Genomic DNA, 20,783 nt, shown 5'->3' with positions numbered 1-20,783 from the left:
GCGTTGAGCCTCCCAGTCGCCCCACTCCATCTCGGTCGTGGCCTTTTCTACGTCTCGTAGCAGCTCTCCGTTCCATTCCTCTATGTTTCTTATGGGTCCCTGTTCTTTTTCGTCTCTGATTTTGCGGAATTTGTCCCAGTCTACTAGCCGGAACTTATGTTTTATTCCCTTCGTGACGCGGGGCTCTCCTAGGGCAATGCTGAGTATCCTGTGATCGCTCCCCAGGTCCTCGAAGGTGTTCTCCCAGGTGATTCTCCCGGCTCTCCTGCATAGCGTTAGGTCTGGTGTGGTGTCCCTATGGGGGCCCGCACCCACTCTGGTGTGTGAGGCCGGCTCGTTGAGAAGGGTTAGGCCGGCCTTTTCTATGAGGTCGGCCAGATTTTTTCCCTTCTTGGACGAGTGTCCATAGCCCCACTGCGTGTGTGGAGCGTTGAAGTCCCCTCCGATGATGAGCCTGTTGTCGCCGGCGATGGTCAACGTTTCGTTTATTAAATCTTCGAAATTGTGTGTTAGGCCCTTTTTGGATGGGCTGCTGTAGACGTTCAGAATGAAAGTGCTGCTCTCCTTCTTGCTGCGGGGTACGACTTCTATGAGGATGTGGCTAATGTCCGTAATTTTTCTCATAATTCTCGGTATCGCGACCAGTCCTTTTTTGACTAATGTGGTCACGACTATGTCCCTTCCCGTCCCTTTTGTGGGTTGTTTGTGGGTGGCGTACCCGGCAATTTTGGCGTGGTCGAATGTTTCCTGGAGAATGATTACGTCGGGCTTTTGTCTTTTTGCGGTCAATTTAATGTGTTGTGTCATTGTTGCTTTTTTGTTCGAGAAGCTGCGGCAGTTCCACTGCCAGATGACGAGTCTTCCCTTTTTGGTGCCCGCCATCTTTACGAGAGCTTCTTCTCCAGCTCTGCGAGTGCCAGTGGGTGTGCTACATCTAACATATCCACTTCCTCCTCCCTGGCTTCGTTGGATGGGGTGGAGACGGAGGCGAAGGTGGCTGACGGGGGCGACGATTGTGTCTGCATTTTGGTAAGTATTTCATTAAGTGTTTTCTGTAGTTCGTCAATTTTTTTGGCTGATTCGCTGTTTTGTTTTTTTGCCTTTTCTATCTCCTGTCTGAGTAGCTGGTTTTCCGTTCGATATTCCTTCACGCGTTCCTCTATGTGATCATACCTGCCCCTATCGTTACTGGTATTGCTGGACCTTCCCGATTCACGATTGGCCACTACGTCTGACCAGCTCACCTTTGCTGGTGTCGTCTGTTCTTGCTTCTTCCCCTTCGTATCGGGCTTCGTCCCCCTTGAGGTGGATATGGACCCACTCCCGGTGCTGTCCCTGTTCCTGGACCTGGACCTCGAGATCGGTCGTCCCCGCGCTCCCGGCCTAGACCTGGATCTGGATCTGTCCCCGGACCTCGAGATCGGTCGTCCCCGCGCTCCCGGCCTGGACGTGGATCTGGATCTGGACGTGGAGCTGGACTTGGATCTGGGTGCGGGAGATGGTTGTGTGTGGTTGCTTTCCCCGCCATCAGGGTCTTGTGAGCCGGCTACTCGCAAGAGTTCCTCCTCGTTTCTTCTCGCTGTCCATCTTCTTAGTTTTACCATGTACGGCGTCTTGTATTTAGCCCTGCAAGTCCGGTCCGCCGTGGGGTGAGCTTCTCCGCAGAGCTTGCATTTAGGTGTGCATTCGTGGTCTTTGGCCGGGTTTTTGCTACCGCACGCCGGGCACAGCTTGTCGTCCGGTCTGGGGCACACATCGGGTCTGTGCCCGAGCCTGCCGCACTCCTTGCAAAAGTCTATTTGTTTCCGATAGAGGGATACTCTCATCATGATGCTGTTGAAGTGCGCCCACGCGGGGACCCTGTTGCCCTCGTACAGTACACTGTAAACAGAAAAACACCCAGATGGGCGTTTTTTGCTTGTCCTCTAGCGCATTCCCTTTTGTACATCTTTTTCCTCCCATTGAATGGGCGTACGATAAAACTCCCATGCCATGGGCATTAATTGGGCACAAAACGGGGGTACCGTAATACGCCCACTTCACCCCCTTCACCCCCATTTGACGGGGAGGTACAATGGGAGTTTTGTGAAGGAATTAAAGGCATTTTAGTTTAGGTGCGGCAAGCACGTAGCGAAATGCTTGGTGGCGCGGGTCACGCGCTTACGCAGCACCAGACGGAACGCCGCAGGCCAAAATGTCGAACGCCGGCGATCAAGGCTCAAGGGAACTCGTCCGTCCGTGAGCTGCCACCCGAGCAGGCGTCGCACCTGCTCGGAGCGAACGCCGGCGTCCGACACTGTGGCCTCCGGTATTCCGTCTGCTGCTGCATAGGCGCGGCGCACCGCCACGAAGCATTTCGCCGCGGGCTCGCCACACGTGGTCCAATCGACGGCACACGGCCACCGCTGAATCGACCAAGTCACGCGCACACGTGGTCCAATGGTGAATGAACCCGTCACGGCCCGTCTTCATTTTTTCCTTTCGCTGATCACAGAGCCCCTCGTTGCAAAGCTTTTATACAATCGTCCTATCGAAAATGCTAGTTACCGGAAGTGCCTCCGAGGCCAGCAAACGCCTTCGAGAGCAGTTGCTACTTGCTGAAAGGAAAAATGCACGAGACACACACTGACAGCAAAGAAAATTTATTAAACACAAAATGTAAGAAATATATGTTCACTTTCGGGCCCAAAAGAAAGCAAATTTCTGCCCCAGTAAAATAATTGTCTTGATTTTAAAAAAGAATACTGTAAATTGTAAGCATGCATGCCAGTTAGTAGTATTCTACATGTCCTAACACAATGAAATTAGCAAATGAAAGAAATGCTATGAAATCTTATCTCGTTTCATACTGAACTGTAACTACATAGCCATGTGTTTGAACTGTTACTTTGCACTGACACTCCACACTTTTGCACAGACTATATATTGAGCTTGCTTGACTAACAGTAAAACTCCACTTGGGCCTAGTTGGTACATAATTCTGAACTTAAACTTACAGCGCAAACACCTAAGACAGACCACAAAAGGCAGATATGGCACACACTGGCGCTAACTGACAACTTCTTTATTTCTTTGTCATCGATGCATATATAAACCCTAGGCCACACAACCGCACAGACTACATTACAGAGATCTACCAAATTACCGCATAAGCAAACGTAGGAAGTCAAATGCAGATGGGTGCAGGGACAAAGATATGTCACTGATGCAATTATCGCCTTGCCTTTTTATGTGGTAGGCCTCTAAGGCAAGCTGCGCATGCTCATTCTTGCTTTTGCCAAGAATCGACGTCCTATCAAGTCGTGTCTCACAACTGTTGTAAGGGTTTGCATGCGCAACAAGGTGCACTCCTCTACCTACATTCTTGTTTACTTTTTTGCGCATGTTCCCTGCGTGGTCCCTTAAATACATAAGGTCATCTATCAACTCAAGGGAGTAGCTTGCAGGCATAGTGTTCCTTTGGCTTTTTCTTCGCCGAACAAGCTTTTAAAGCTATGCTCACGCACCTGCGGAGAGAGCAGAGGAGGAGGCCAAATTCGGCATAGTGCTTCATACGTGTCGCGCGCTGTTGGCGTGGTTTACACCATTCCACTCTCATGTGGTAAGATATAGCTTGGCTAGATAGGGCATTGTGTCAATGAGCTACTCAGGGAACATGCGCAAAAAGTAAACAAAAATGTAGATAGAGCAGCGCACCTTGGTGCGCATATAAACTCTTGCAACAATTGTGAGGCACAACTTGACGGGACGTCGATTCTAGGCAAAAGCAAGAATGAGCATGCGCGGCTTAGCATAGAGGTCTACCACATAAAAAGGCAAGGCGATAATTGCATCAGTGAGATATCTTTGTCCCTGCACCCATCTGAATTTGACTTCCTACGTTTGCTTATGTGATAATTTGGCAGATCTCTGTAATGTAATCTGAGTGCCTGCACGGTTGTGTGGTCTAGGGTTTATATTGCATCGACGACGAAGAAATAAAGAAGTTGTTAGCCTCAATGTGTCGTGTGTTCCTTTTGTGGTCCGTCTTAGGTGTTTGTGCTGTAAGTTTAAGTTGCTTGACTAAGCCATTCTAAATTAACAGTGGCTTGTATAATGAGGCTGATCAGTGGTATTTTGCAAGGACTAGCACACAAATATGATAAATGTCAAAGTACTAAATTAAGAAATTGGGACTCAACACACAAACAAGCTACATAATTTAGTGTAGTTATTGGGCTGTATTTCCGAGCAGGCTATTAAAAATAAACCGTATTTTACAAACCAGAACCCACCTGCTGATTATGAGACATGCCGTAGCGAGTAACCCCGGATTAATTTGGACAACCTGGGCTTCTTTAATATGCACCTAAATCTAAGTACACGGGTGCTTTTGCATTTCACTCCCACTGAAATGCAGTTTTGTTTACGACTAGATTTGCGAAAGTTCCGAACAGGATTCCCCCTATATTTTTACAGTGGGCACTCTTTAAATGGAGCCTCAAGGGGCCGGGGAAATTGGTTCCATTTACCAGGCATTCTATTTAGTGCGAGACATTGCAGAGAGCCAACCAACCATCAGGATGGTGTCCTGTTTAGGCGGCAGTTTCGCTTAAGCGATTTTCGTTTATGAAGGTTCCACTGCAGTTCTTAATAGTGGACGAGTTGTGTTCTGCATGGACACTTTAGCATGGCTACCATGTTTAGCTGAATATTGTGCAAGCAGCAACATTTCACTGTACCCAGTGCAATATATAAAGCCAGCAATGTAACATGCTGAAAATGCAGCCACGAACAAGTAACTCCCCTATCATACCCAATAACAGCATCTTTAGACGAGATTAGTACTGGTTTCTCATGTTTAAGTGCCTTGTTTTCAGAAATCAAATCCTCCTGATCACATTGGTTTCCAATCGTGTCATTCCCCGCGCTGAGGTCATTTGAGATTTCATTTAATTGCACTTCAGATAGCATATTGGTCTTATTTAAAAAGCACATGGCATCACAGTCACCACCTAGATATAGAATTCGAGCTGCAATGCAGTAGCAGACATTCTGAGGTAGATGCCTAACTATTCTTTTGAATTGGGATGCATACTTAAAACACTGCTATGAAATTGCAGACAGGGCTGGTAGTGTAGCAACCAGGACAGATTTAACGGACATACAGGAGCAAAATTGTGTCAGCTTTGAACAAATATTCTCTCTGAGGAACCATGCTGTCCAGTTATAAAATGGGGATCGAAATAAAGTAGTTGGATAGCAAACCTGCATTTCATTAAGTAAATAAAATACTGTTCATGCTACCTTCCAGGGTGCACACTACATTCTCTTTCTTTGAATGTGAATTTGTTACCTTGCCATGGGTTGCCAAATGTATGGGTGTATCGTTGGTCGAGGGTGGATATAGGTCTCAGGCTAGAGGAAATATTTCGACAAGGAGACTTGCCAGGTTGAACAACGAATGTCTCAGGCTGGAGCCATTCGGTTCCCTTGCAATGATGTTGGCTCCAGCTTGAGACTTTTTTTGTTGGACAACTGTTGACAATTAATGTCGCCATCTTTTCATTTACCCTCGTCTTATTCAACCCATTGCTCCACGCAGGAGCTGCACTTTCTTTAAGAATAAAAATATTAATGAGCTCAAAGGCTTTGTGCATGGCTGCGTCCCCAAGTGCAAAAATTCGTTTTCAATGAATGACAGAGTTGGTACCTTTCTTGAGAATTCAATAAGAAGAACCAAAATTAAGCTAACAGACTGGTTATGACGACAAGTAAACATGAATTGATGTGGAGTGCCATTTCTTCATTTCACACCAGGCTTGGGGTCAGCCGGACTTCTTCCTAAAATTGAGAAAATTTTTCTCATTAATTACATATTAAGAGTATTCTCTTCATAACCTTAAAATTTAAAAAAATTGTTATTTGGTTATTCATATTTAGTTGGGAACAGCGCGAAGAACACTGACGAAGTAAGGGTGTATACAGTAATGACACATAGTGCTGGCTGACTACAGATTTAATATTAGAACAGAAAAACAGTTAAGTACTTTGGAATGCTTCCTAAAAGCCATAAAAAACCAAAGCAGGAAGCAGTTGTACGAAATAATGTATGTGCATGAAAAATGCACTTGATCATCGGTTTGCAGATATGTGTGCCATTTACTTGTCAGTTAACAAAACGTGTTACACTGAAACATTTCTCCTACAATTTGGCAATTCTGTGGGCACTGATTATTGCTTGGGTCAGTTGGCTGCTGTTGTTACTGCTATTAGTGTATGGTGAAGTGTAATGTAGATGGGGAAGTGCTACTGACAACTACGAACATTGGCAAATTTTGCTGCACCAGGATAATGCACGCATTGTCCTGCTGCAGCAAAACTTTCCAGTAAACTTTCACAGTTCTCTGTAGTACGTTCCCATCTGTCTCGCCTCGCACTGTTCCATCTATAGCGCTTCACCATACTATAATATGCGCCACCAACTGACACAAAATTCTACCCTTTTGTAGTTCCTACTGCTACTTCGCACTCGTCACATTCAGGCTGCCAGCCGTACTAAGCCCAATGTAGTATAATGGCATGGACTGGCAGCTCCTGTCATGGATTTACTCTGGTGTAATGGGACCACAGAAGCAAACGAAGACAAAGACATGCAGGACACAAGTGCTTAACCTCAACTCTGGCTTTAATAAGAAAACAGACATATACAACATGTAGTGACACGAAGTGACGTTATTAATTCAAAAACAAATTCTTCATGCAATTTAATTGAGAATGACTGATGCATTTGTCCTTTTCACGCTAATCTGCCAAAGCTTAATTATCTTATGTACATTTGCTCATAATTTCTGGCAACGAATTTCGAAGAACACTGGAACGAACCACTCTATTTTGCAGTGCATCACAATGTGCGGATGAGAGTTGTTGCACACAAACTTCATTAGCCTCAATCTCAAATTATTACAATGCGCGTCTATGCAATGCAAGCATGACTGGATAGCAATGGCAGACTGTACATAACCTCCGTTGCACAGTGCAACGCCTGCAAATTGTGCTGCACGCAACAAACTAATTAGTTTGTTTTCCTGGCTTCAGTCTTTTTTTCTCATCAGAGCAAATCTCTCTTCACATGTTTCATACAAAAAGAAATGTTTGCCCGTAGGGACCAGCTACACAATTACTCACGAAAATAAAATCCCAAATACATACGAAACAACTGCAACCACTTCTTTACTTCATCATCTCATTCATTATATTCCCTAGTCATGCCTGATTTAGTTGCGCAAATCCTTTTTCTCAGGCCCTTGTAAGGAGAGTTTTGTGCTGCAACAAAAGGCAGAAGCCAAAAAAAGGAAGAGGTTGGTTGTGGCTTGAAGCACAATACGCATCTAGTGAGCTAGGCTGCAAGCGTTGCGTAGTCTGCTGCCATCACAAGGCCGTGCCTACATTGGACAGATGGGATGCTCTATTAATGCGAAATCAGGGAGATTGAGGCAGTATGAGTCATCTGTGTGAAACAACCCTCCCTCACACAATGATAAATACTGCAAAGAATGTGACCGCGGTCCTGTGTTCCACAAAACTTGCGTTGTAGCGAGATATTATGACCTGACAACATGCAACGTAATTGTGGTTTGCAACATTTAAAAAGAATGATAAATGTATCAGTGATCCACTAGTTGCACTGCATAAAGAATTTCTTTTAACAGATATCATCACATAATGTCTCCACCTGTTATTAAATATTGCGTTTCCTTATTTTAAAGCTTGAAGTGAGATCCGGTGCTTGCGTCATCGTACATATCTTTCTTCGTTTACTTTTTGTGGTGCCAACACACCAGAATTTGTATAACCAAATGGCCACACTGCTTTTGTCACGTTATAGTGGTGCTTGCAAAGCCTCGCAAACAGCAGCCTATTTGGTCAAAACGTGCTTTTGTAGATATGCTTTTCCAAAAAGAAAAGCTGCGAAAAGGTAACAGAATCAACAGCAGTAGGTTAAATCCACTGCAATGCTTTACTTTTCTGCCTTTATTATTCGTTGCACCTAAGTGGATAAGCCAGAGTGTGAATGTTACAGAAATCCAGCAAATAAGTTGTTGAAATTATGCAAAAATGTTAACGCAACTAAGCATAGATTTATGTGCAATAATAGACACCACTCAGTTTCTTTCCTTCTGACACAAACGCAGTATATCTTATTTTTTTGGCATGAAGAAAAGCATATGTAGACCAGGCAATATTTGAATGAGAGCCTTCACGATTAAGCACCACTATGTGACCATTAGGGTACATACACTGTAAATAATACAGATGATGTCCCGAATATCACAAGTGCAACATGTCAGCGAAAGCAGCAACCATTAACCCCGAAACTAATCAAATCCCACAAAAAAGTGGCTGTGGCTTAGCTAAGGTTAAGGCCAGGTTGCGAAGCATACTAGCCTTTATTTTAGTTGTTGAACCACTGTTTAGCCTGGTGAACTGCTGTTGCTTGGCTAAATTTGGTTCGGCTAGACGAAGAAACAACTCATGCAGGCGAGCGCACGAGCCGAGACCCGGCTATGTAGCTACGCGGCCGCAAGCGAGCGCACGAGTTGAGCCTCCGCTTTTGCAGCTGTTATGACGTCATATGGTAGCTACGCGGCCGCGTGCGCCGCAGCAAGGAAGAGCATGGTTATGCGGCTAGTATGCTTCGCATAATAAAAAAGAGATGTGTCAGTGCAGCACCTATATTCTGAAGTTACAGGAAAGTGGCATGCTTGTTAACAAACCTACAACCACGGCACATTTGTATGTGGCCAACCCCTGCCTCTTTATGTGCTTTCGTGCCTTTGACAAGGTGTTACTAGATATTTATTTGCTTGTCTGTTGCAAAAACACATCAATTATCAGGTCCGTGCACAGTGCACCATGCCATTTATCTATGTGGACTCACTTTGTGTCCTTAGCACTGCTCTCACCTGTTCAGAACTAACAATCGCAAAAAGACTTGTTCTACTTACATCTACATGTCTGAACATGTGGGTTCTGCAGTTGAAATAAGGTAATTATAAGTAAAACGAATGACATGTTCTGATTAACTTTGTTTTCATAATCTAATTGTTTATTTGGACACATAACCAGTCAGATCATTCGCACTAACACAAGAAAACAAATTCAACACGCTGGTTTATACTGGTCGGTGCTCTTTTGACTTTAGTACACACTGAACAAACGACAGGCAGTGAGAAATACCAACAACCACTAACTTCCAGACGGCATTATTAGTCACATGTGCACATGATATAGCTACAAAAACCCAAACGAAAGTAAACAAAGAAAAAACTACATTTTAACAGAAAAAGAACAAGACAAAACAAATTTCTTCTGGTAGCTAAGTCACAATCAAGGTGCAAATGCCAGCTATAGTTCGGCAAGCACACATTTAGTTATTTTGCTCAGTCGCTCAATATCACAATTTCTTGTTTGACAGCAACACTGACGGGACATCTGTGCATATCTTTATTGCACATGCCATTTTTGCTCGCCCCAAAATCCTTTCGTGGTTATTCATTTAATACCTGCTTCACCTGTACTGGCGTTGCAGGGGGATATACATTCTGTGTAATGTAACTTACAGTCAAATCAAACAAACAAAGCAGGGATGGAATTATCTTTGAAAACTATGCAATCATTTGCAGGCGGAAAAACCTTGCAGTCCCTTTGGTCCAAGGAAAAAACAATGTGAAGCATCACCACTAAGGAAATTAATAAACCTGTTTAGTGTAATCTCTTCCTTGTGAGGTATGATGATAGCCTGATATGAATTTCCCTATCTCTACATGTTTGGAACAGTATATGCTGTGAAATAACTTTAACTGAAGAAATTTCCTAGTCTTTTCAATTCTGCCATTGCAGCTTACCCTTACTCTCAGTAATACAAAGCCATTTAGTACGATTTCAAATTTTGAATTTGAGAGTCAGCGAATAAAGATATGGTTTTACGGTGTGTCACCGATACCTTCACATAGGTAGTATGAAGCAAACCCAGCCTTGCTTTTTCATCCACTCTGTCCTCTTTGATACTGTCACACGCAGTGGGACACTATCATGAAAAGTGCTGGCAGTGGAGGCGAATGCTATGTCTGTCTCATTTCAATGCATCTCTGAAACTACAGATTATGCAACCCCCAGTACTAAACACGTGGGAAGACTGTGCACATAATACCACGCCATATCAGCACATCTAGTCTTTCCACACGCAGCAGATCACCTCTAGAACAGAGTGTGCAGGCTGCAGATGTGCTCAGCTGCGCTAGAAATGAAGACACACATGGACTGGGCCCCTCTGAGGGCCCCCTTAAAAGCTCAGTTTGTCATATTTTGTTTCTGCAATAGGCTAGTGCAAAGAGTGAATTTGCTTCATTCCTGAATAAAGGGAAAATCAGACATCCACCCGTTCGTAGCAATTGCTACAAAGGAAACCCATACGGATTCCTCGAAAGAAAGGCCTCATAGTTGAAGAAAAATTCGTCCTGGTCCAGGACTCCAACCCGGGACCACCGCCTTTCCGAAGCAGCCGCTCTACCATCTGAGCTAACCAGGCGGCTAGCAGATGGCAGGGCGAAGTCGAATTTGTCGACAACACAAAGCAAAGGCAAGAGTTTGACGTAGTAGTTCTGCGGAAACCCGCAAGGTGGAGAGAAGTAATGAATAAAGGGAAAATCAGACATCCACCCGTTCGTAGCAATTGCTACAAAGGAAACCCATACGGATTCCTCGAAAGAAAGGCCTCATAGTTGAAGAAAAATTTGTCCTGGTCCGGGACTCAAACCCGGGACCACCGTTTTTCCGGGGCAGCCGCTCTACCATCTGAGCTAACCAGGCGGCTAGCAGATGGCAGGGCGAAGTCGAATTTGTCAACAACACAAAGCAAAGGCAAGAGTTTGACGTAGTAGTTCTGCGGAAACCCGCAAGGTGGAGAGACGTAATGAATAAAGGGAAAATCCTGGTTAGCTCAGATCGTAGAACAGCTGCCCCGGAAAGGCAGTGGTCCCGGGTTCAAGTCCGGGACCAGGACGAATTTTTCTTCAACTATGAGGCCTTTCTTTTGAGGAATCCGTATGGGTTTCCTTTGTAGCAATTGCTACGAACGGGTGGATGTCTGATTTTCCCTGTGCTTCAAATGTGCTTCATCCAAAGTATGTTATCGCGACCATGCTGCTCTGTCGCACCTAGGCTCCCTGCGCTTGAGCGGAAGTTGTATTTTCTTCTATACGTTTGTTCAGGCTGTCATTAAACAGTTGGTAGTTTGGCACTTCACTGTCTTCCTTTCTTCTATCCCTTTTCAAGAAACGTATTTTGCGCCACAATGTATACCTAGGAAATCTAAGCACCAACTTGCCCAAGAAGAAGTCCTTTTGGAACATCTACACAGGGTGTTTTGACTAATGTCATACCAAGTGAGCACACTACAAACCTTGCGTGCATCGTTTTCATGACTCTTTCGATGACCATATTTCGTTTTCCGTGACTTTATCAACTAAGTATCTAGCGGCAGCTTGAACATAGGCACTCATAAGAACTCGCACCAGGCTTGGTCGAATACGTCCAGCACTGCATCACTGAGTAGTGAACCATGCTGTAAGAGTTGGCAACTAAATTGCCACCTTGAGATTGAAACTTTTCAACCTTACAATCAAGGCTTCAATTGCCCAGCCAGCGAGCTGCAGCAAAGGTGTGAACTATAGTCATCTGATGTCACATTCTATGTCAGCGATAGCAGCTGATCTCTCTAGTGGTGGCCCTCAAGGCCAACAGGCATCCCTTTCTGTGCACGTGCTTGTGTAGGACTACGCAGATGGTGCCAGTTTGTTCTCCAGCATTAACACTATGTTCACGCTGTATCGGGAACACATTTTCTTACTCAGTGCAATAGCCCTTGAACCTACATAATTGCCACCAACCTTTTCTTTGCCATGTCATTTGCTTCTGCCTTGATGTCATGGAGCAACTTCAGCTAGCTGAAGCATTGATGTTGTTTGAGTACCCACACAGCCTTGCAGTTTTCCAACCTGAACGTTGCTTCATTAAAAGCTGACATGATTTGGTCTCAGCAGACAGATCAGAGTTAAAAAAGAACACTCATAAACTTCTTTCCAAGTCATTCTAACCTCGTCAATAATCCCGGGCCTTTTGATGTGTTATTCAGCATTGTCCAAAGCAAGTTGGCTCTTAAAAATCAAAATAACAACTTTGTGAGGGTAGCTACTGGGCTACCTGTCTCTTCAGCGAGCCTGAAATGTCTCCCAGCCATCAAAGCAAGAGCGAAAAAAAAACGACAATGAAAAGTGTGGCAGACAAAATGTTCATGTAAATGCATATGTTTATGGACAGTTACACTAACTGAAAAAGATAGTGGCTTCCCAGTACAGTCTTGATGTACGTAGTTGTTTCGGTCACAAACAAACAGCCAGTTGCCCAGTCCTGCACAAGCACAGTGTAAAGATGCTTATGGATTAAAATTTGTTGTGTGTGCATGTGGTGCAGTGTACCACATTTCATTTTCCTGAGGCTGCAGTACACTGGGAAGACTGGTTGCTACTTCAATAGGAAGCCCTTACAGTATTGCAGCCCTTTGTTCAGATCTTGCTGCAGCTTGTATCAAATGCGAATGCAAACTGTTTTGCAGGACACGTCAGTTCAGTTCAAGCAATTAGACCGATTAACCCAAGAAATACTTCAAGCCTCCAAAACGTTTTAATACAGTCCCTAGTTTAGTACAGGTTTTTGCCTGATGTTTTGGCTTCTACAGTATAATGCTGTGTTGGCTTGCTAGGAACGAGTGGTTTGATCTGCACACTCTCTTGTGTTGCTATAATTACAACTTGTAACAAAGATTTTCCTTCCTCACAAACGTTTGGACACAGTGCCTGTGAGCTCATCTTTTAACCTGTTTTTCATTCGATCTGTGCATTTACATCGAACGTAAACTACAAAATATCAGTACTGAGAATCACAAAAGAACACACCTGCGTAACGATTCTTCCGAGATCATTGGAGTGGTCAGTCACAGGATGCAACACCGGTAGAAAGGCACCCTGAGGTAAAGCAAAATAACAATCGTTGTAAGATGCGGATCAAAAATTTCATTCTGCGAGGCTTTTGGCATGTATACTAATTACTACATTTGTATGTAAAATAGTTTTGCATAATCGCTGAGCAAGGTTAACGTCTCGCCCTGTGACTGTCAGCCAATGCTACTCATGGCAATGGTGACAAATATGGCACATCCTTTCAAATGGAACTTTTGTGCATTACATGAATTGAACTTAGCAAACATGAGAAGGACCTAAAATGAAGGTCAGAGAAGCAAAGCAAATTTTTAACCATTCCTCTCTATGTTGCTATGAATGTGAAGGTGCCAGCAAATGATGTATTTGAACTGTGTTTTTAATGGTGCAATACTAGAGAGCACATTTTTGCAATAATAATGTGACAGAGAAGAATGACAGAAACTAACTTAATGAATATTTTTCTAAACTGGCACGAGGGTTTCGTCATTATGCTGATGCACACACCTGCATATCTCTACTGTGAAATCTTGTTTCGGTTTCCTATTTTATTTTCACATAGCAATTTACATCATACACTTGTCCTGAAATACATCACGTTAGGCTCCTTCAGTATTTTTTTTTTCTTACTGGAACAAACATGCCTATACAGGGCACACACTCAAATACATGCAAAGCTGCCACGGGACTGGCCATTTGAGGTCGACATGTTTGTACAGCGCAAAAGACGAGGACTGAAGGAAGAACACAACACAGATGCTGTCACACACACACTCAAGGCACTCTGCAGGATTCTCAGGCTTCTTTCATGCTCTTACAAACACGTTATGTAGCACATATTGAGCCACAGAAAGCTGTACTGGAAAATGTTCACGTTGCACTACAATTATATAATTGAGACTTTTTATCTAATTATAATATCTGAGTTGATTATTTGATTAAGAATAATTAGGTAATTAGGCAAAATGCAGAAAATCTAAGTATTTCCAAGAGACAGGACACATTACCTAGGTTCTGTGCAGCTAGGTGGCACATGCATATTTTTTTAAGTTTGCTAAAGTTACGTGGGATAACCTGCATACGTCCCATGGCACATGTGTCACACCAATCACTCTAAGTGATGCCGCTAAACTAGCCATTGCACTTAAAACATATAGGGTAATAAAAGTAAACTCTAGGTAAGAGCATACCAAGACCTCTATTGCTGAAAAGAGAAACTGATGGGAGGCGACTGATCTCCGGTTATGAAGCTGCTTCATCCTCACAGCTGGCAACGAAACGGCCGCAACCACAGTCCTGAAATAAAAGAGAAAAAGTTGACACTACAATGATCACATCGAACACGAAAAAGCTGGTCGCCAGTTTATCTTGGAGAGCATCTGCTGCTACATTAGGTTTTGTATATATGTCAGCTTATTGTTAAACTAAGCTTGCCAAAATTTTATACCTTAATGGCTTTGCTCTTTACAAACTAAAACCTTTGCCTAAATCATACACTTATGCACAACTTAAGCTATGAGATGTTTACTGATCCCTTACAATAAATGGCTTCTAAGACAAATTATTTCACACAAAAGGATGCATAACTTAAGAGTGTTACTGACATTGAATACCAAGGTATTACCTTTTTATAATAGACGATGGCAGACTTCAAGCACATTTTTCTCACAGATACAGGTTGATTGGTCTGCCTTTCTTTTTTCACCAGCAGTAGAAATTTTGTTATTAATATTCGTGCAATATAGGATGATGCTATGATGTGTGATATGATCCCGAGTTGAAAAGCGCCACTTTTTTGTGTGAATTTGGCACCTAGAATTCAAAACTCAATATCTGTACCCAATACGCAACGGCAAAGCAGCAAAGTAATTAAACATTAAACAAATCCAGGTATCCAGTGCACAGCGCCAGCTGTTGAATAACAACATTGCACAAGCATCGACTGTATAGATGTAGCGTAGTATGTGCACGGCAGGCGTAGTGGCGGCCTCCAGCAAAGAACACAGCCATGGAGCGACGCGCCCGTATGAGCCCTCGCCGGTAATTCTATCGCGTAAATTGATATATCCCGTCACGGCACAGGCATCGTTTTCTGGCCGCCGAGGTGCCGGCGCCACTGGTACTCACCTGCTCCGGCCGCCGAGGTTCAAGTGACGGCGTATCCAGTAATCTGAATCAAAGAAGGACACTGTTACCGCCAAGCAGTACGCTAACTATAAACTAAAAAGCGTTTCTTATACTCTGACCGGCAGTTCATGCGGCGTTGACCCGTAGTGCCGCTGGAAGCTCACCACACGCTTTTAATACCACAAACGCGCCGCAGACATTTCACGCCCGTAGATCAAAGTCGACGGGCGCAGGCTCTACATGCTACACGCCGCAGTCGCACACTCCCTGCACAATCAGCGGCGTGGGCGCGAAGAGACACAGACGATAGCACGGAGCGTACTGGCAAATCTGCACAATGCGCGCTTAGTGAGCGACCTACTGCACACAATCACACGAGCTAGGGGACTGGAGCCGCGTACGCGCCAGCTAGCAGATACCGCGCACAAAGAAGCGCCGCCGGTTCTCGCTCAAATGATCGCTGTACAAAAACACACACGCGCACCGCAGTAAACCCTTAACGAGCCGCCACATTTTCAGGCCGCGGTTAAGCGGCGAAGCTTAGCTCACCTCGCACTGCACATAACTATTATGGTAGTGGCTTGCGCTTCGGGGAACATGTCGAATGCTCACATCCACCCTATTAAAGACGCGGCACAGTCCCTCATCATGTAAAATTCTAATGTTTAAGTACACTCGCTTGACCCTAAACACTCAAGTCACCTCGATTACGACAAAGCTCGAAGAAACACAGTGATCGCGCAAAATGGTTCTAGACGGCCAACCGCTATGCGCCAACTATCGCGCCATGTTGTACTGAGACCTTCAATAAGTCATATCTGCGCGTCTCCTCACTTAGAACATATGCACACTCATAGAACGTGTAATAATCGTTCAAAGTCACTTACCGTGGAGTCTTGAGGGTTCAAAGCAGTGTGAAACATCAACCACGGTAGAAGAATGTGCAGCCGCTGACAAATGGCTGCTCAATCGCAGCTTTTGACGCGCGCGCGCGAGCGCTCCGAAGGCTTGTGTTCCTCCGCGCGTAGTTCCAACTTTCGGCGTCCTCTGCAGCACCAAGGCGCGGCCACTCCGAACAGAAAAACAGCGCCGACACACATTGCGCGGGATATTTCGAATCTGACTGCAGAAATAATCCTACTGAAATTGTCGCTGCGGCTGCCTGCCTTGTTGGTCACGGCTGAGTTATTCTTTTCTCTATTTGGCTCGTCTCAGATATGGGTGTATTTCAACACTCCCACTTTCCCGTACGCCACCGTTATTCCTTGAAAACCCCCATTTTACAACCGCAATGGCCCTTCAAATGGGGCCGGGGGTATAATAATGGTTCTAGCTTATTTTACTTCTTCTCGTGGTAGTAGTCATTTTAGGCTAGAGGGGAAAAACGGCATATCAACTGTTAAAACGCCCATATGGGCTCATTTGTGTTTACAGTGTAGTATCACGGTGGTCGTGCTGCCCAGTCTCTTGGCGTACGCCAGGGAAGGGTTCCTCACGTTCACCAGTGCGTGCACGAGTTGGTCTTGTGTGTAATTGAGGGGAATGTTGCGGATTATCCCCTTGGCCATCTCTTCTGGTGCCGAGACGTACGCGTTGGTCGTGTGTTTCCTCCCGTTGATTGTTATTTCCTTGATTTTGGCGACCTTGGTCGCCGTCGTCTCGTCAGGTGTGCTTACCACCAAGATGTTTTGCGTGTGGTTGGGGCAGATCGTGATGATTTCGTCGCTGCTCACTCCTGCTTCATTGCGTATCGCCTCGTCTAGGCTGGCGCTGCACGTGTTTCTGATGTTCAGCCCGTCTCTCGGTCTTACGATTATCTTGATGTCGTCTCTAGGTAGCCTGGGCATCTTGCTTGCTCGTAGAATCTTGCTCACTATGCTCTTCCCACCTTTGCGCGTCGGGCTTCTCCAGCGGGTGCCTGGCTTGTCCGCCTCTTGGGTAGCGTTCGCGCGGCCCTTTCTTTTGTGCGTAACCTCAATCCATCCATCCGCGTCGCCGTCCTCGGCTCGGGTCGCGGGATCATTTCTTTCTTCTCTCGACTTGGTATTCAGGGTTTCCCCCACTTCTGCCTCGTCTACCTCCATTTCGGAAGTGCTTCCGAACCTCTGGCTTACACTGCGACACCGTTTTCCGCCCTACCGGGGGCCGGTAGGCTTCCGCTATAGGCCTAGTCGGCGTTAAGCTTAGCTGGGCTTCTCACTTCGAAAAATCTTCAAAAATGGTCGCTCACCCCGGGTCTCGGTGTCCCTGGGTTCGGGCCGATTTGCTCTATCCGATGGTGGTCGGTTTTCAGGTATTTGACTCGATAATTCAGCGGAAAACATTCATTAAGGCAGAGCCGTCGCGAAGTGCGTCCGCTGCGCTAGCACTTCTTCTTCCTCACTCCGTACGCAGACGCTTAAGAACGCATTTTCTCTTAAAATAAGTCTCTTCTCCGAATGAAACAAGCGTTTCGAGGTTTCTGTGGTGGTATTTCAACAGTTCACGCTACTTACCATTAACCTTTAGTGTCCCTTTAAGACGTTGTCACTGAGCTGATGTGCACTGTCGTGCATGGTGGCAGCGCCGAAGCTCTGACGCAAAAGCGACACTAGTGGGTGCGCCGGCGCCTCCGCTCGCTATAAGCGGCCGACCACGTATGCAGCCTCCTGCCCGAAGTCCGCGCGCATGACGAGGAGCAATATGCGGAGTAAGTTGTAATTTCTCGTTCCGGCTGCGTGGGAGTCAAAGCATAATTTTTGTGCTTTCTCTTGCTGCTGTTTAGTTTGGGCTGCCACCTAGATTTGGCACGTTGCTGGAAATGCTGCGCCCCAGTATCACGAGGCAAGACACCAATTACATTCCTGTAGAAGAGTTGACTGTTGGGCTAGTTGGTCGTCCATATTTGAAGTAGTAGCTTAGCGCGACTAAAACCACGGACACAAGGAAGACAGACAGAGACAAGCGCTGCTCACAACGGTTTTATTCGCGCTAAGGTACTACTTCAAATACATTCCTGTAGTCTGCCATAGTGGCGTGGACTTTGTGTTTGGTGAGACGTAGGAGTACGCCGATTAAAACAAATGCTAACATAACTTTCGGCTTGCCGCTGATTGGTTTAGCAGTTTTGCGACCATGGTCGCACGACTGAAAAATCTAGCAGTCAGTGACTGGACCAGGATAGTCACCTTTTCATAAACGTGACCATTTGAGACCATTTTCCACTGGTAGCATTTCGACCAACTTGGTCGAGCGGCCGCGCTTAGTTATCGGTGTGAATGGGCGAGGAAAAGAAACCAAGAGAAAGAGTTGGCTGAAGGCAGAGCTTGGTTAAGCCTAGAAGATTGCGAATACCCTTGGCTGCGCCTTGGTTCGGCTGATGGTGTTGGACATGGTTGCCCTTTGTTAAACTTATGGCTATACATCATCCGACATAGCGCAAGGCAGCGCGCCGACCACTGCGAGGAGCCGAGCTGTAGCCCCATTTATCCTTCTAGCATGACGTCACACCAGCGAGCGCCCTCTCTCGGTAGCGCCGCAGCATCGGCGCGCAAGTCTTCGCCTCTACCATCGATGCAGCGAGCTGGGGCCCCGTCTATAGGTGTGGCGTGACGTCACACGGTCACGGGACACGCAGCTGTGCAAGGAGGCGCCACGACCACCGATGGGCCGAAAGTGCGAGCAGTATTGCTTTCGCGATAAAAAATAAGAAGACGAGGCACGTGACGTATGTCTGATGCGATCCTCGACCGGTATGGGGAGACCGCGGGCAAGGAAATTTGCCTGCGGAGGCTAGACGATGGGAGAGCAGGACCGCGATATCGCGCTAGTTTCGTCTACTTCCTTCTTTTGTCCGGGTTGGGCTGCCTACCTGTAGGAAAATGTTTCCCCTACCCTCCGCAAGCGAATTTCCCCATCCGCGGTCTCCCCATAGCGGTCGAGGGTCGCGTCAGGCATACGTCACGTGCCTCGCCTTCCTGTTTTTTTTTCCCTCGCTTTTTTTTTGCTGCACGGGGCACATCCGCCGACGGAATCTTGAGCGAGTTGTTGTGTTTGTCTTGTTTCGCACAGCGCATGACTTTGTGTGCTGTGCCCGAGAACACCTGACTAGCCGTATCTGCCTCAGTGCTACACGAGCACTGAGGCAGATACGAGCGGATAAAAGAGCATGATTGCGCGTGGAACACGGTGGAAAATGTAAGTTTCGTTGTCTGAGCGCGACTGCACGACGTGGGGACAAGTGCGCGAAAAGGAAGTACATCTCTCTTGCTACGGTACGAAATGAAGCAAAAACCCCTATAAACCACAAACATTGCCTGGAGGTACACTAGATGTATCAGTTGGAGATTCAGCACCTCCAATAGAGGTTGAGATTGCTCTAGTTTACGTGAACATAACATTGACGGTACTGTCTAAAGTCCTTTTTTTTTACGTTGAAAAGATGTTACATAAATGTCTCTAGTGGATATTTATTAGATATTTTGGATATTAGTGCAAGTCTGAAATGCGCTATACTCGCGTTACCCAGATGAAATTTCGTACATTCACAATAATGTGTCAAAACAGTTTAGCATATATAGATTGGCGGACCATGAATAGAACACAAAATTCCAATAACACTGCTGAGAAATAAAAACCCGCCCGATGGACTGGTGTATCAGGATTTTTTGCATACTGCTAGCTATGTTGAATATTACGTTTTCCGTAGGTTCTATATGTAACAGGTGTAAGGTGAAGAATGCGACACATCAAGATCAGCTACTTCGCGTGAACGCGTAAGTGCTCTCGCACGCCCGTCGCGCGCGCGTGTGCAGACTCCCTATTCTTCAGGACCTCGCACCTGGTGCAAGTATATTAACGCGATAGCGTTAAGGAGCTCGTGTCGCAGAAAAGCCGGTGTCGTCGGCGTCGGGTGTCGGCGTCGGCGGCGTTGACCGTGAGCGATAAATCACGGCAGGCTCTTCATAAATAAAAAGCAACTTCCAAGATTGGCCCGGTGGGAATCGAACCCAGGTCTCCGGAGTGTGAGACAGAGACGCTACCACTCAGCCACGAGTTCGATGCTTCCAAGCGGTGCAAACGCGCCTCTAGTGAATGCGGTGTTGCCTTCGAAACCAGCCGTGGAAAGTTATACTGCGGTGTATATCGGTAATTATGAACATGTAACGTACAGAATTCACAATTACACGAGTTGCGAAGTGCGTTTCCGCTGCATTTCTTTTGCGCTTTCCGCACACGCAGAGCCATCTTGCGGCAAACACAGAAGACCCCCTCCTCTCAATGTACGGCGCTGCCCCGACAGGAGGCGCGCCGCGCGCGCATTGGGACCGCTGCCAGGCGCGTCGCGGGACTCCCTCTCCCCTGACGACGCTTCGCCGTGCTTCCGGTTTAGATTACTATCTATCTCTCTGCCCGTGCCGATCACGACGTTTGGCTGGAATAGATCGTTTTCCCTCCGAGACACCGAGTTCTTTGGTTCGTTTCGTTCGCTCAGGCGCACGTTTCGTTGTCGCGCCGAACGCTGCGTTGCTCGACGTTCACCGCGTGATAGGTGGGCGCTAAGTCCGATGCGGGGCGCATCGTAAGTGATTGCTGTGCCGTAGCACATTGTCTTATACCCCTTGGCGGGTCGACGGGAAC

General features: G+C 46.0%; 1 long non-coding RNA gene across 2 annotated transcripts; it reads right to left on the bottom strand.

Annotated features, from left to right (window-relative positions):
* Window positions 1–2,626: 2,626 nt before the first annotated feature.
* On the bottom strand, window positions 2,627–16,602 carry LOC135918133 (uncharacterized). Of its 2 annotated transcripts, none has more exons than XR_010569568.2 (5): window positions 16,052–16,602; window positions 15,165–15,207; window positions 14,228–14,333; window positions 12,996–13,064; window positions 2,627–5,823 (listed from the first exon to the last, which is right to left on the bottom strand). It is a non-coding gene; the product is annotated as an uncharacterized lncRNA (long non-coding RNA). The 2 variants fall into 2 exon arrangements; XR_010569569.2 differs by having other exon boundaries at window positions 14,234–14,333.
* Window positions 16,603–20,783: the final 4,181 nt, after the last annotated feature.

The sequence above is a fragment of the Dermacentor albipictus genome, chromosome 10, assembly GCF_038994185.2.
Source record: "Dermacentor albipictus isolate Rhodes 1998 colony chromosome 10, USDA_Dalb.pri_finalv2, whole genome shotgun sequence".
NCBI classification, from domain to species: Eukaryota; Metazoa; Arthropoda; class Arachnida; order Ixodida; family Ixodidae; genus Dermacentor; species Dermacentor albipictus.
Note: the sequence above shows the minus strand (reverse complement) of the source record. Positions and strands in the feature narration are given on the sequence as shown.